The sequence below is a fragment of the Lonchura striata genome, chromosome 3 (genome assembly GCF_046129695.1).
Source record: "Lonchura striata isolate bLonStr1 chromosome 3, bLonStr1.mat, whole genome shotgun sequence".
Classification (NCBI taxonomy): Eukaryota; Metazoa; Chordata; class Aves; order Passeriformes; family Estrildidae; genus Lonchura; species Lonchura striata.
Genome location: NC_134605.1, coordinates 112,101,407 through 112,117,651, shown reverse-complemented (window position 1 = coordinate 112,117,651; position 16,245 = coordinate 112,101,407). Strand labels below are relative to the sequence as shown.

Genomic DNA, 16,245 nt, shown 5'->3' with positions numbered 1-16,245 from the left:
CAGCGCGGGGCTCCGCGGGCCCGGCGGCGCCGCGGGCACAGCGCGGGGCTCCGCGGGCACAGCGCCGCGGGCACAGCTCCGCGGGCACAGCTCCGCGGGCACAGCTCCGCGGGCACAGCGCCGCGGGCACAGCGCGGGGCTCCGCGGGCACAGCGCGGCCCCTCCGCCAGGTAAGCGCTGCTCCCGGGGCGCCTCGACGGCACGGCATTGCTTCTTTTTCATTTCATTCTGTGGTATGTTCTTTTATTGGGTTTATTTACTTTTTTTTTTTTTTTTTAGTTTATTGGTTTGGCTTTTATTTTAATTTTCCCATTTTATTTTAATACTTTTTTATTTTTATTTTTTTATTCTTTATTGTATTCTACTTTATAATCCCTGCATGAAAGGCGCCCCGGACTCAGCCGGGGAGCAGCACCAGCCCCTCCCGGGATGGGTTTGGAGGGGACCCATCCTCCTCCTCCTTTCCCCTCCCTATCCCGGCATGGAGATGTCCCGCGGGCTGAGCGTGTCCCTGGGGCTGGGGGTGTTGGGGACTGGGATTTTTCCAGCGGGATGAACCCTGGCTGAGCCGGCAGCTGCCTTCTCGGAGGGGGCACTGGGCTTTTTTTATCCAGGTGCCCGAAGTTGGGCGAAACTCGTGCCGGTGGCCCCGGGGTGGCAGCGGCTCCTCTCCCGCCGCGCCGGGATGGTGCAACATAAATTCTGTTTAATGTGACGGCTGCCATGAAACAGCGGGCGGGGGCCGCTCTGCCCCCGCTCAAAGTTGCGTTCGAGTTTGGCAATTTGGGCCGTGGGGACAATTGGAGGCTTTGGAAGGGATTTTGTGGGATGAGGAGAAATCCCTGCAGGGAGGGGAGCCGGGGATGGTCGGAGAGGAGGGAGCGATCCCCGGGAGCAGAGGGATGGTTTTGGCCGCCCTCGGCAGCGCCGGTGCCTCTCATGGTTCGGCCGCGGTAACTCCGCGTCTGGGATGTGAACCAGGAGAGTGGCGGCAGAGCAAAAGGACTTGGAGAAGTCAGGATGCTCTGGTCCCGCTTGCTTGGCTCTCGGGGTGCTCAGGACTCGCCATCTCTCTGGAGTTGTGTTTTGAGTTGGTAAAAAAACCTGGTTTGCACGAAAGCCCCCAGACAGAGCGGCATTAAAGAAATTTTTCCTGAGCCAGCGAGCGAAGTTGGACCCGAGCTAAAGCAAATAAACTTGCATTTCATCATGCCGGGGCTGGGTTTCTTTGTGTTCCGCTCTGCTCTGGGCAGCCTGCGCTCCCCGACCATCCTTCACCTTCAAATGTGCCTCAGTGGGCGAGCAGAGAAACTTCTGCTCCTTGGTGCAAACCTGGCTCCCCGCGGAGGCTGCTGCGTCCTCGGGCTTTTCTCCGCGTGTTTCTCGCCTGGCTCGCTGCAGGAAGGGGCTTTGCGGGCTTTCTGCTCCGGGCTGAGATGCTGCAGGCGTGGAAGGTGTGAGCACCGCTGGCCTGGCGGGGCTGTGCGGCAGCCGGAGCCCGGGGATGCTCCGGCTCCGCGGCCAGCGCCGCTCAGCTCGGGAGGGAGAGGATGCTGCAAAGGAGGGGAATGGGTAATTTTATCCCTGATGAAAGCGGAGGGAAATGGGTAATTTTATCGCTGCTGAAAGCGGGAGGTGCTGAGGTGTTTCTCTGCCGCTCCCCCTGCTGCAGAGCTGGCCGGGTGTGGGTGCTGGAGCCCAGCTGTGTCCCAGTGATGCTGGGGATGTGCCCGTGCAAAGCAGGAGCTGAGGGGGTTTCAGACGTGCTGGTAACACATCATTGTTATGAGACTATAAATGGTCCCAGAAAAACCTCGGGCAAGAGCTTTCTCCCTGCAGTCCCAGCAATGCAGGATGATGGGCACTGTGTGTGTGCAGGAGCGACAAGGAGATGCAGTCCCGTGCCATCAAAATCAGAGAGGGGAAAGAATGGGGTATTAGCAGGGGAAAAAAAAATTAAAAATAAAAATCAAATGATGTGCTGTGCCCTGATGTACTCTTCCAAAATAAATAAGGAAGGATGAGAGCCTGTTGATCCCTTAGCAAGGGACTGGGGGGAACCTGTGGCTTCTCTGCTGCCATGGCAGAGCAGAATCTACTGGTGAGACATAAAATCACTGTAATTCATTAAATGCATTCCATCCCCTCGCAAGAAAACAGATTAAATGTAGGTGCTAATGTCTCAAGTGCGTGTGAAATGCTGTTAGATGGGGAGAGAGGGAAGATTTTGACACATTGCACAGGTTCCATCCATTAGTCATAATATTTCCACAGCATGCCACAAGTGCACTCACATTTCTGTATAAATGGTTGCATGGGAAGCAAATTCAGAGGTGACACGAGGGAATATGGAAAAACTCAGGTGGTTTTTTCCCCTGCAGGACTCTTTGTTGCCCAAGAGGGACCTCCATCTTCAGTCCATTTGTGGCTGGTGTAGGTGATGCTTTCTTTTTTTGTGATACATTTTTGGCTCCTTTGTACCAGTGTTCCTGCTTTGGAGTGAGGGAGGATGGAAATGCTGCGATTCCTGTTGAAGAGTTTGACATTTTGTGGCAGATAAAGCCAAGTGCAGACAGTTGCTGCGGTTTGGCTCCTTTTTCCTGAGTTTAAGAGAAAGGCAGGATGGCATTCAGGCTGGAGGTGGAGAAAGGAGGTGGCACATACATCCCTCATGTCACAGTGGCATCCAGCTCTGGTGTTTTTAGCAGGGAACAGGCTACTTCCAACTGGTTTTGTGCCCAGAAACTTGAATCAGTCGCAGCCAGTAAAAATATGAAGGTGAGGGAACATCTGCTCCCATATCACCCATGTCAGTTTTGTGGCAGCTGGGATTTGGTCGCTGGGGATCCCAAAAAGGATTTTGTGACTGTTGGGTGAGTTAGAATTGAAGGTTCACAAATGCTTCCTTCATTTCTTCTGTTTCTCTGTCTCCCCTGGGAATGAGGAAAGGGTTTCCAGTCCCACGTCAGCTTTTGTTTTTATTGTATCTATAGTTGGTCTCTGGTGGCTCCTGGAAGTGGCCAAACAGAAGTTTTGTGGTTCTTGTAGCAGGACCAGGAGAGGTCCTGGTGGTCCTTCAGATGCTTGAGGAGTGGTGGGCACTGGTGGATGGATGTCAGATGGATGTTCACATCTGCTGATTGCTCCCAGCCAGGGATGGCTCTTTCCAGACGTGCCATTTTTTGGGTTTCTTCCCCAGCCATCCCCTGGATTTTCCAGGGAGGAGGTGTTGGGGTGTCCAGTTGCAGAAGGAGATGGAGCTGCTCTCTGTGTGTCACGTCCCTGCCCTTCCTGTATTCCCTTGGAAAAAGCAGAGAGTTTTCTATGGAATGTGGCCCAGGGATGCTTTTTCCTTCAGAATGAGTCTGAACTTGCCCAGTTCAGCTGCAAAACCCTCAGCTGCTTGTGTGGGCTACTTTTTAAAAACAAAAGCACTTTAAAAAACTGTTCTTTTCCCAAAAAATAGCTTTGGTGGCTGTGGCTGTCACTGAGTCACATTCCTGGTGGTTAAATAATGGCGTTGTTCCTATTAGTTAATAAGGCGATTATTATGATAGGAAATTAACAGGAAATTGTTAAACTAATTAATTCAATTCATAGGAAATGTGAATGAGCATCTGCCCTTTTCTGGGGCTGCCAGTGGCTGATCTCTGTAGGAGCTTGTGTCTGCTCCAGATATCAGAGCAGAGGCTTCCCTGGGGAGCTGGGGGACCCAGTTTGGCCATGTGGCTCCAAGGGGGACCATGTGCTGGCCAGCCAGGTGCTCAGCACGGCACGAGGAGCATCTGTGGGAGCTGGCAGCAAAGCCAGGCCGGCTTTTGACTCATCTGGCTGGGAGGTGGGAGCATGTCCTGCTGCCTAAGGAGGAGAAACTCCTTATTTCTGAAAAATGGCAGGAGGAGGAATCGCTGCCAGCGATGCGGAGGGGCTGGGAAGGAGGCAAAAAGGGTGGTGGAAATCACTCATCAGCCCTGATGCATCTCCAGCGTGGCCTTAGGAACAGATCCACCTTCAGATGGTATCAAAATGTCTGATGTCCCTGACTGCCTTGAGTGCCTCTGCCCTCATCTGCTGTGGTCTTGTCCCAGACTTCCACTGAGTCCTTGGTTTGCCAATCTGAGACTTCTTCCAAACAAAAATCAGAAAACTCGGAGAATTTCAAACAAAAGCCCAAGCAATTCTTTCTCTCACAGCTTTCATTTCACAGTTCACCTCCCTTTCTGGCTGTAATTCCTGCTGGGGCTTCTGGCTTCCTAGAGAAAAGGTAAAAAAAAAAAAAAAAAAAGAAAGAAAAAAGAAAGCAGACATTTAATAATAGATCAAAAATGAGATTACGCAGTAAGTCATCCCTCCCCTTCCCAAAATGCAACCAAAGAAATTGCAAATCACCTTGAAAAAGGAAAGGAAAGCAGTGCAGATCAAACCTGATGTTAAGTATGGATGAGGTGTTTATATTTTATTTACTGGCTGTGTGTTGTCCTAGAGCAGCTGCCCTCCCCTGAATTTCTGTTTGTGATTAATGAAATAGTACAGATGAACTGTGATGGGGCAAATTCAGTGGACTTCCCCACGGGAATACACAGGTTGGCTACTTGGCACACCCAGAGACAAGCACAGCTGGTGCTGGCTGTAGTTGGAGGCAGCTCCCAAAAACCTGGAGGTTTGACGAGAGGCTCCTTGTCCATCCCCGAGGACTCTGGACCAGTTGTGAGCACATTTGGTGGAGCAGTGGGGTCGCCAAGGGAAGGGAACCCAAAGGGCTTTGTGCCACATGAGTGGGTGCCAGCAGAAGTGCCGTGATGGAGGGAAGAGGTGATTATTAGTCATGGGTAATTAGTCCCCACCAGGACGCCCTGGGAAGCTGGGCAAGCCCCAGCCTGGGCCAGTGCTCAGCCAAGGCTTGACGAGACACGACTTCCCTGGAAAGGAGGCTTAGCCCTGGCGCTGGGCATCGAGGCTGCCAACCCCAGGCCTGTTCTTGTTTGCTGTGAATCCTCTGGCTCTTTCAGGCTTTGGGTTTGGTGGGGCCATGGCCACAGGCCACGTGGGAGGGTGGGAGTTGAGATAGGCCTGGTCTTGGCTGCCTCAGCAGCCTGTGGGGAATGTCTCCTGCTGGATCATCCCAAAGGTCTCCAGAGCCAGCGTGGATGTTGTGCATGCCAAGAGTGTGGGGTTCAGAGAGCCGGGCTGGGAGGAGCTGCAAGGGGAAGGATCTGGCTCTCGCTCAGTGTCTCCACCAGGACAGCAGAGGACCTTCAGCCTGACCCCCCTGAGGTCCTGTTTGCACCTTTGATGAGTAAAACATCAGGAGGGACACGAGGCATAGAGAGTCCTCTCCCATGTTATCCTTGTCCAACACAGATAACCCATCCTGGGTCGTGCCATGAGGATGAACCTCCACACAAGACCACACTGGAGGGGCTTAGAGCAACCTGGTCTAGTGAAAGGTGTCTCTGTCCATGGCAGGGGGTTGGAATGAGATGAACTTTTATGTTCCATCACAAGCCACTACACGTTTGCATGATTCTATAAAAGGCAGCTGTGGATTTTCTTTCTTGCTAAATCACTTACTTTTAAGCACAGAAGGTGCCACAGCTCCTCTCTGTGAGAGGAAGAGGCTGAGGAGCTGCATCCATCACAGCTCTGGTGGTGAAGGCAGGGCAAGAAGAGACCAGAGCAGCAATCCCGTGCTGGGTCTGCCACGTGGGGCTGTGAATGCTCACCAAGGGTTTCCAGGGCACCAGACGAGGCAGAAGTTGCTGGAAATCACGACTCCCATGTGTGATTAGCATCCTCTAAGGTGTTCATTTATCTTCCTCGTCACCTTCTTGGTCTCAACTTTCCACTTGCAGAGTTGGAGAAAAATCTGTTTCATCATCTGCTGGGCTGCTGCTCTTCTTGTTTATTCCCCATAAGGAAGAAAATTAGATGTGCCAGAGCTGAAACTTAAAAAAAAAAAAATAAATCCAGACTTTGGAAACAACCAGTTGGAGGTAGAATGAGCTTCAACAAGAAAATATTTGTCTTCCACCTTTTTCTGAGACTGGCTGGGACTAAAATGCAGGGAGAAGACAGGGCAAGGTTTGCTTTCTTTTAATTTCAAATATATTCCGTAAACAGAGCAGTTAGAATTCCCTATTTTCCTTGCAGTTGCTTTGCCACGTTTGGGTGGAGAAAACCAGCTGAAAGCCTTGCCTTGGAGGATGTGGGACGGAGGCAGGAACACATTTATTTTCTTTATTTACCTATTTTTACCGGTGAGGCCCTAAGGCAAACAGCAAAGCCGTGGCATGCAGGCAGCAGGAGCGCTTTTCCTTCCCAGTCCCTTTTCCCAGCACCAACAAGATCAGCACTGAAGATACGCAATTGAGTCAGCAATGCAGATGCCATCAAATGCCTGCGTTATTCCAGAGCATGAATCAGAGCAGTGTCAGAGCCTCATATCCTGCATCTCCTGATAAGAGTGCAGTTACCTCCGAGGGAACCAAGCACGGAGAAATCCCATTATCCTGCCTCTTGCAAGCACCTATAACTCACTGGCACCAGCAGTGCTTATTTTAATGCAACTTCTGCTGTAGCACGTGCAGACTGCTATTTTTAAAATTTTATTTTTTTTTTTTAAACCCCACATCCTAAAGCCAAAGATTTGTGGGTTTATTACCTGTTTGTGTTACGCGGGACCAGCATGCCTATAGGTACATGCATATGTATATGAATATACAAATATGAGCATTTTCTGGAGCACAGGCTGTTTGTGTTAAGCCCTGTTAGACCAGTAAGAGCAGCGTGTGCCACCAGTCCAGCTGCTGGTTGCTCACTCTACGTGCTTTTCCAATGTATGGTATCCTTGGAGAAAAAATGGATTAACTTCATTTGACTCTCCAACCATGCTTTTTACCTCCAAAACCATCTTAATTTCAAGGCTTAAAATCTTTCCATTTCAGTTTGCTGTGGGAATCACATGAAGAAGTGAAATCCTTTATGCCCAGAAGTTCTCTGCTTCTCCCTTGCAGGACTTTTCCATGCCCAGCTCTGTGACAGGCCAGGTTGGTGACAGTGTTTCCTGCTATTTTTCAACGGGAACAGCTTCTGGCTCCTTCCACAAGGGTTACGTGTGGCTTTTGCATCAGTTGCCTCTTTTCTCCTGATCCCAGGGCAGCAGCTGTGTCCTGCTCCTCCTCCAGTCCCCGTTCTGCACCTGGTCTGAAGAGCCTCAGTGGAATGGAAGGAGGCCTGCAGTAGTGCAGTTTATGTCCTCTAAAAACAGACACAAAAGTGAAATTTTGCTAAAATCTGTCTGCATTGCCCCCAAGGGACATGTGGAGCTGTTTAAAAGACGTTTATGTCACTGTGGTGGTGGTGGAGGCAGAGAAGGACAATTTTCACCTCAGATTCCTCTTTTGAGGGGCTTGTTTGTTCTTTGGGGTTTTTCTGCACCAGAGACTACAGAAGTTGAGGGGATAAAAAGCACTTTTGTGGTTTCCCATCTGTGGATTTGAGGGAAAATTAGTTCAAATCCACCACCTTGAGCTACATCATAAATCTCACTGTAGAAATACGGAGCCTAGACATTAATAATTAGGAACTTGCACAATAAAGGACTGGAATATTTCACAAATGACACACCATCTTTCAATCCAGCTGATGCTGTGCAGAGATCCGTGTGAAAGTTCTGTGCAGCCAAGGTGCAGAAGTTTTTGCAGAAGTTTTTGCTCCCATATTTTGCCTCTTGAAGAAGAAGAAGATGGGAAAGAAAAATCAGATTGCATCCCCCAAACTGTTCACTAAAGCTCAAGTATGGGAGTTTTAATGTTTCCCTCTATTAGAAAGTGTTTGTGTGCGCTGAAAGAAAATTATGCCATTTAATAGTTATCCTTTCCCAGCTTCCCACGTCTTGAAATCACTCCAGTTCAGCCAAGCTGCTTGCTACCAGGCTTAACACAAAAAAGAAAGAATCTGCTGGGCTGTGACTGAACATGAGCAACGTTACTCCCCAGGGGTCTGTGTCCCTGAGGTTTGAGGGCTGCAGGAAAAGGGCTGTTGGCCATGTGATGACAAATGGAACTCCACAGTGGCTCGTTCATGCTCCAGCAAAGCTTTGTTTTGGGTTGTAGAGATTTCCCAGCCACGAGGCTGAAAGCTCAGCAGCGATTACGTGAATATTCTTCACCTTTTTTTTTGTTAATGCAGTTTGAAGTAATTGGAGGGCTGGTGATATTTGGAGCAGTTTATCCACCTGGGAAATGATGACCTTGGATTTATTCAATCAAATATTATCAAGATTAAGAGTGCAAATAGCTGAGCTTGTCAGTCACAAGGAATTGTGTTGCAGCCTGGGCTCAAATCCATCACCTGAAACCAGGAGACTCTGGCAGGATATTCTTCATTCATCAGCAAGAGGCATCACAGCAAGATCATTTCACTGTAATTCATCAATTTATCAGGCTACTCAATTAAGTGGGGGCTGGAGAGAGGATAAAGGCAATGATTCTGTCTGTTGTAATGAATCTTTGACCACCTGAAGACTTTTCTTGCTCCTTGTTCTTTGGTGTTTCTTGTTGCCTTGAAGGCCTTGTTACAAGGAAAACATAATCACAATGGTGATGCAGAAATTTAATTCTTTAATTTAAAGAATTAAAAGGATTGATGAGTTAGAGCTTTTGCTCTACCTGGGTTGTCACTGAGCTGAGCCTGACAACCATATTCTGAAGAAACCCTGAAGAAAATGACTGAAGTGAAACTTTGTGCAGCCTGGAGTAAAGGGATGGACCTTCAGGTCCATCTCAGCTCTGTTCTCCCTGTGTTGTGGTGCAACCCCAAGCTCGTTGAAGCATTTGGGAGTGTGGTGCAACCTCTGACTGCTGTGAGGGCCCTGGGACCTTGGCAGAGTCATTCTGCTGCTGGCTGATCCCAAAAAGCTGGGGGTTTCTTTATCAGTGTGGTATTTTAGACATTTGGCTGCTCCCGAGTTCATCCAAATACTGATTTTTCTGCGTGGTTACACCTAAATCTCCAGGTTGTTTCACTGCTTGGGGTCTCTGCTCAGATCCGTGACACAACAACATCTGTGTTATTTTATTTTCTCACGGAATGAGCCCCAGTCTCTGGACCCAATCACCCCGTATGTTTGTGCCACCCCAACAACTTGTGGACCTGCCAGCCTGTGTCAGGCAAGGCTGACAAAGAGACACTGGGCTGAAGGGTAATGAAGGTTGTGTAAGCTGATGAAAAACAGGCATGAGGGATAGCCCGGGTACTCACAGAGCCTCGGGGCGGGGTGGAGCTCCAGCTGGGATACCAGACAGTCCCCAGGAGGGAAGGGAGATCTTCCAGCTCTTCATACCGGAGCCAGAGCGGGGCCCTTTGCTGCCCTGGCACACCTCGGGCCCGTGGATGCCCATCTCTGTTTGCAATAAAACTGGTTTTCGGTTTAAGTGCAGCGGCAGTTTGGGCAAAAGTAGCCCAGAGTGAGGTGAGGCTGCTCATCTGCTTTCTGCAGAAACACAGCAAAAGACTTGAGCAAGTCCAAGTGCTCCAGATCAGGAAAGCATTTCCTCCTACATGGGTTTCTCACGTATCCTGTTGTTTTCTTTCAACAAAAGCAAGAAAAAGGGAGAATTAATTTAAATTTAATGCTAAAATACCTCCAAAAAGATGAAGCAAAAGGAACTGTTAGAAGGGAGGATAGGTGGAGATGAAAACCACTTTCTTTCTCTCGTTGTCCCTTGCACACTCATTATACATATATGTAGCCTGATCTTGTGCCATACAGGAAAATAAATTGTAAGGGTGACAATACAAACCAGGATGAAAGGGAAAAAAAAAAGGATGAGTCAGGTCTGCTCGGCTTATCTGAAGCGAGGGGGAGCCTGCCTGGTGCTCCTGACAGATTTTTTCAGGCAAGATAATGCATTGGGCTGATGACAGTTTATGAGATAGACTTGGAGGGGTATGAAAATTGCTGGTAGGTACTTGAATGGCTCTGACTGCACGGAGTGAATTGAAGTTGAGTCGCAACAATTTCCCTAAAGCTGTGCAGATTAACATAAAAATACCAAGGAAGTCCAATCTTTGAATTTTTATCTGCTTCAGCTCAGAGTCAAATAGGGGCATTACAGAAGTGCCATCCATTTGAATCGATTGTCACTGCAGCTTTTGTGGAAAGGCTGTATCTGGGCTTATTGATAATGTTGTTGAGGTGCTTAGAAACACAAGTGTGTTGGGTTTGTTTTCCCTTTAGTAACTTATTCTTGTTTCTGGCATTTTGTTAAGATATTTTTTAGCTCTTCTCTCATCTGGAGATCTCTGCTGAGCTGAGCATTGGTAACAGAGATGCTCTATGCATCTTTTCTCCAAGAGTTTGCCATAAACCTGAATCTGTTTCAAAGCCTTCTTGTAAATTTTAAGGTAATTTTATTTGCTGGAGGAAGAACTGAGATGAAGAAGAGAATCTAAGAATTGTGATTTACAAACCTTTTGGTGAGGAGGCTTAGCTAGGTGCTTTTCTTTCTTGATTAAAACCATATCAGCTGAAATGCAAGTTTAGTGGCCAAAACCTCCTGTTGATCTCCATCGTAGCGTCACTTCACCCATTTTACTTCTGCTGTTCTCCTGCTCCCTGCCTGCACAGAGAAGATATAAAATCAGTCTCACACACGTTAGAGAAGTAACTTTATACGTGAAGTTTCAGGTTTGGGGACAAGTGTTTTAGGTTGTAGATGTGTCCTGCTGTCGAAGAAACACGAGGCAAATTCCACCTACTGAGGGGGCTGTGTCACTGAGAGCCTTGTGCTCCTCTGGTTTCAAAAATTGCTTTTTAGGAGCTGTGGCTAATGACTCCACCGTTTTGCCTTTGTTCTCATCTTTATAAACAGTTCCTGCACCTAAGGAGGTGGTTGTGAGAATTAGTCATTGGGTTGAGAGCTCTTTGAAGACTGGCAAGTGGTGGATTACAGCTCAATGTTTGTTAATGCCATGGCTTAATATGATGGGAATGTTTCACAGCCCAGCAGGTTGCAGTGGGCTTTGCTTCACCGACCTCCCCCAGCTGTGCCAGCTGTGTCCCCCCATTACCTGGCCCATCACACCTGATCCGTGGGCTGCAGCAGGGAGCCTTCCCTCTCCACACTCCCCCAGCCGGTTCTGCTTCCCCTGGCATTCTGCCACAGCACACGCCAAGTTTAAATCTGGTTCTGTGTTTTTGGCTTCGTTCCTTCAAAATGTTTTCAATTTTCTTGGCTTCAACTGATCCCAGTGGCATCTTTTTATGATGCACTTTATTCTACTGCTTCAAGTGCAATAACACTCCTAAAGTTCAGTCTATTTTTAATTACTCAAAAAAAAAAAAAAAAAGGCAGAGCATAGCATTGTTCTGTCACTGGTAGTGGGAGAAAGGGAGGATTTTTCTTCATCCTTAAATTTGATTGAATTTAAATCTCGACACATGTAGTGGTTTCTGCTGTAATTGGAAGGGCAAATGGTTGTTTGCTCTTGCACTCTTGGGAGTCAATAGTGGTATTGATTAAACAAAAGCATTGCCACGTGTGGGAGGATCTCAGTGTGCTGCAGGACTGGTGGATGAAGATTTGGACAATGCCATCACTTTCTCTGCTTTCCTCTCTGATGAGGCAGCTGAAGAGGCTTTGTAAGGCTGATACTGGGGTAATGCTTGCTGGGACAGCTCCTGATCTGTAGCAGTGCATGTGCAGAGCTGGGCCAAACCCTCCCCACAGCAGCTGGAGGAGCGATTCCCATGTTTGTTCTCCTCTTTGCCCCTCTCCCCGAGCTCTGTTTGGCTGCACTTGCACCAGGAAAAGCTGCCTTGCCTGCGGCTGGTGGGATTTCAGACTGCTGTGGTGGTGCCAGCCCGTGTGTTTCTGCATTTCCTGTGTGGGCCTGGATTTATGTGGAGAGAAAAAAGGGAAGGGAGGAGGACAGTGGCTGTACTTGGTTGTGTGAGTGTCCTCTCCTTGACAGGTAGGTTAAAGAAAATGTTTAGCCAAGTGTTTTTTGCCACTTTTCATTTTACTTGCGCATCAGCTCTTCCTTTGCATGAGAATAGAAATTAATTTTGTTTCAAGTTCTGGAAACCTGAAGACATGCTGAATAGGAAGAAGTTTGTTCTATTTATAGGTTGCAGAATTTCTTTGTACAATAAACCAGTTTGTTTTAATTTAAACTATGTATTCAGCACATTTAGCTTAATTTTACAAGTCTGACACGTCTTTTTTATTGTTTTTTAAATTTGAGACATAAACCCAAAGTACAATGAAAAAGTCAGACTAGTCATTAAGAAACTTCATTTACCATTTTTAACATCAAATGTGTTGACTTGCATAGTTTATTAATTTTTACAGATGCCTAACTGTAAAAATAGGACAGCTTTGCAATTCAGGCAAAGGCCTGATTTATGGAGAAATATGCCTTTGTTGTTCTCCACCAGCAAAAATCAGCCATTCATTAAAGAAAAAAAAAAACCAAAAATGCAAAGCAAGAGAGTTTAAATCAATCAGAATTGAAGTATTTTGCTCCTGTTTTGCATCAATGAATCCTGTATTAAAGGCAGAAAAGGCAGGAAGGTTGAAGAAGGATTGGCAGGCAAGTTAGCAATAGTGCTCCTCACGGACGGGTCTCAAGCCTGGTGCTAATCAAAGTATTGACTAATGATAGAGCAGAAATTAATGGGATTTGGAGGTGTCATCAAAAGAGGAAAAACAGGAGATCCCAGGAGAAGAATGACTGACTTTGGGACCATTTGTCTGAAGCAAATGTGAGTTCTTGTAATGCAAACTCTGACAGAAAGCTGGGGGTTCTGTGTGGGAATTGGGATGTATTCATCAGCCATAGGATAATTCTGATGTCCTGATGATGAAGATATGTCTGGGATCACATTTGTCAACTGAAGTATTCCCACTGGTGACAAAGAAATGTGAATGCCACTGCAACAGGTTTTAGTGAGGCATGGCTTAAAATGCATTCTGCATTCCTTGTCCATAGGAGAAAGATTGATTCCAGCTGGAAAAGGTGCAGCAGAGGGCATCTGCTGGAGAACAGAGAAACGTCTCCCAAAATGATTAAAGGAACCTGGATGGTGAGGTGATGACAAAAAAAAAAAAAAAAAAAAAAAGGTGGAGAAAAATTAGATTCCTTCTCTATAAATACACTGGTGTAAATACCAGAGAGGGAGAAGAGTTCTTTAAGTTAAATGACAATTCTGGCACAAGAACAAAAGGCTCTGAAAAAGTTTAGGCTGGAAAAGAGCAGAATAGGTTCAAAGCAAGGGAGATGCTTGAAGAGCCTTCTAATGGGAATTGTGTAAAAGGCTGAAAACCTGATTGCTGTGAAGATGGGGCCTGATAAATGTATTAATGGGATTATGCAATGTGGTTGGCTTCAGTATTAAGGGATCAGACTCTGGATTTATGGTCCTGTGCTTTTGCAAATACACTTAAGAATCCTGCTGCTATGAAAAAAACCATGTAAGGTTTACATTTAAAAAATATTTTCATTCTGATTCAGCTTGGAGTGGATTTTGCTGTTTCAAATGCACTAATAATTGAACTGGGTGAACTGTGAAAAGGAGGAAGCACCTTTCTGAGCTGGGAAAAAGCAGCAGCTGCCACCTGCTTCCTTATTTTAGCAGTTGGCTTTGGCGGCAGCCCTGTGCTACTTAGACATCTATTATTTAAAATTTAAAGCCTTTTGTATAGTAAAGTTAGCCTTTGAAATAGATTGTGCTCAAAACGCTGACAATTATTTATTGTTATTTATCATTGTAGGGTGCTTTTTAAAAAACCTGCAGCACTTAAGGCACACGAGTGTTTATTATCGATCCTAGCGTTCTCGTTATCGATCCCCGTTTTCCCCATTTACAAATAGTCCCCAGATTTCTGGTTGCTTTACTAAAATCCCAATAAATAAGACCGAGTGCCTCTTTGTCAGAAGGCCATGGTTATTTTATCAAAGACAGGTGCCAGGCCATTTTAACACGGTGTAACTTAGATTTCATGGGCACTTTTTGCTCGGGATTTCCACGCTTTTTATGTTCTGATTCAGTTCTCCAGCGCTGTCTTCCATTGAGAGCTGAGTTTTCCCCATCCTCTGTCCTGTGGGATATTCTGCCTGGAGTTCTCCATGATTCCAGAGGGACACTGGGAATATGGGATGTCTGTGGTTACAGGAGAACTTGAGATGCTCTTTCAGACGCGGCTGTGGGATGTCAGAGCTCATTCTCCCTTCACCCCTATGCTCTCTTCACTCAGCAGCAGCATCTCCATTCAGCCTGGGGGCTTGACCCTGACTATCTCCAATCTCCAGCGTGTTCTCCTCACTTCCCACATGTGCTTCTTATTCACTTTCTCTATTCAGGATGTAAATGGCAGATGGTTTTTCTTTTTTGGTTTCAAGGTCTTCTCATCGGAGCTTTTCAGCCATTCAGCCTCTCAAACTAGTTCCTTAATTACCTCAACTTTTTGAAACTGGAAACCTTGCAGACCTGCTTTTATTTTGCTTAAACTGAGTCAATTTGTGGAAAACAGGCTTGAATTGAGTGATCACAAGTGGCTTTTATTACAGAATCCTCGCTATTTGCCAAAAGTCTCCCACAGAATCACCTCTCGTTTGCTCAGTGCTTGTTTTGTTCTGAGGTCTGTTGGCTCTTACATCCCGGACTTACAGGGCCCCACTGTTGGTATTTGTTCTTCCTTCTATATCTGGAATTTAAGACTCCCTTATCAGCCAGTTCCTCGGAGTATTTCTTTTTCTCTCTAGCCATTTTTAAAAGCTCTCTGCACACATCCAAACCCGATGGTGGGGTCTCCAGTGGACCTCTAGCACAATCCCAGCAGACAGCCTTTTACAGCCTTTTCCCAAAGTGACTGTAATCCAGAACGATCGTTTTGTGCCTGCTATCGCTTTGGATTCTTAGCAAACACAGATGATTCACTCAGCTCACAGAAAGAGCCGTGGAACAATATCCCAAAAGATGATTTAAATGGAGTTTTGGGAGTGGATCTGGGGTGACCATGGGTAGTGTGCAGGCTGAAGGTCTGACTTTGGTGGGGGGCTTTGAGGGTGGGTGTTTTCCCCAGCCACCTGCAGACATGTTTCCCAGCTGTCTTTACTACGGGATGATGATAATTTCTAACAGATTGTTTTCCTGACAAGGAAGAATTACCCCTGGTTTACATTTTGGGAGTTGGACCTGGGGAGAAATGGAACAGCTGGCTTAAACACACAGGTCTGTGTGAGCAGAGTCTGTGCTCCCCCCGTTGTTTCAAGGACTCTCAGCAATCTGGCAGCTTGTCAAGGCCCCTCAAACTGTGTGGACTCAAGGGTGAGCTGAAGTGCTGGAGCACTGCAGCCTCGAGTCTGGTGCAGCAAAGCACATGCTGAAAATGATGCTTTTGTACTTTACCCAACTGCTTGGTTTGTAGTCACTTTTAATTAAGTTTAGGCAGTGCTGAGTGCTTAATTAAAAAAAGAAAGTTCTTTTGGCAGACAAGAGTGTAGTGCCCGAGCTATGCCACAGTTACAATATGTAGGTGTTGGGGATTATGTTATAGACAAGCAAAACAATTTTTTCTTTTTACCTTCTTTTTAAATACAGTTCAAATGATGGAATATTTAGTAGAGCAGAATAAGCTGATGCCTGCCAGCTTTTTCATACCAGTGGTTACCAGATGTGTCTGCATTTAGAACCCCACCATCTGTTCCAGGGTGGAGTTTGGGGCTAGTCTAGGTATTTGGATGTGTCTTCTTCCTTGGGTATCTCTGGAAAACTTCAAAGCATCTGTGCTGAGATGAAGGGGAAGCATGGTTAGCTGTAATACTCCAGGAATTCAAGGGAATTTTCCAGAAATGCAGCTGATTCCCTAGTGCAGCAGGGTTTGGAAGGGGAAGGAGCCTTGAGGACAGAGGCAGCGCTGGTATTTTGTGCCATTGCTCAGCCATTGCCAAGATCCAGTTGGAGTTTTGCTTGGCTGTCACCAGGCTGGGCTGCTGCTTCCTGCTTTGGATTCCGACTTTCTTAAGAGTCCATGGAATTTCCAGGAGTATTGCAATATGGAAGCTTCTTAGTGGGATTTTAAAAATTATTTCTGAAGATTAGTTCTATTTAGATATGTTTTAGATAATTTCTTTTGACGCTGGATTGGTGTAGAATTACTGTGAGCTGTTACAGAGAAAGGGGAGGGAAACCTGCTCAACCTTTACGCTCTCCCACCACGTCCAGCTCCTCCAAAAGCC

General features: G+C 46.7%; 1 protein-coding gene across 1 annotated transcript in view; it reads left to right on the top strand.

Annotated features, from left to right (window-relative positions):
* Nucleotides 1-123: 123 nt before the first annotated feature.
* Nucleotides 124-16,245, top strand: part of EXTL3 (exostosin like glycosyltransferase 3) — a 140,752-nt gene continuing 124,630 nt past the window's right edge. Inside the window, exon 1 of the mRNA XM_077782483.1 lies at nucleotides 124-170. The gene's annotated coding sequence lies outside the window, so the exon portion shown is untranslated. The remainder of the gene's footprint in view (nucleotides 171-16,245) is intronic.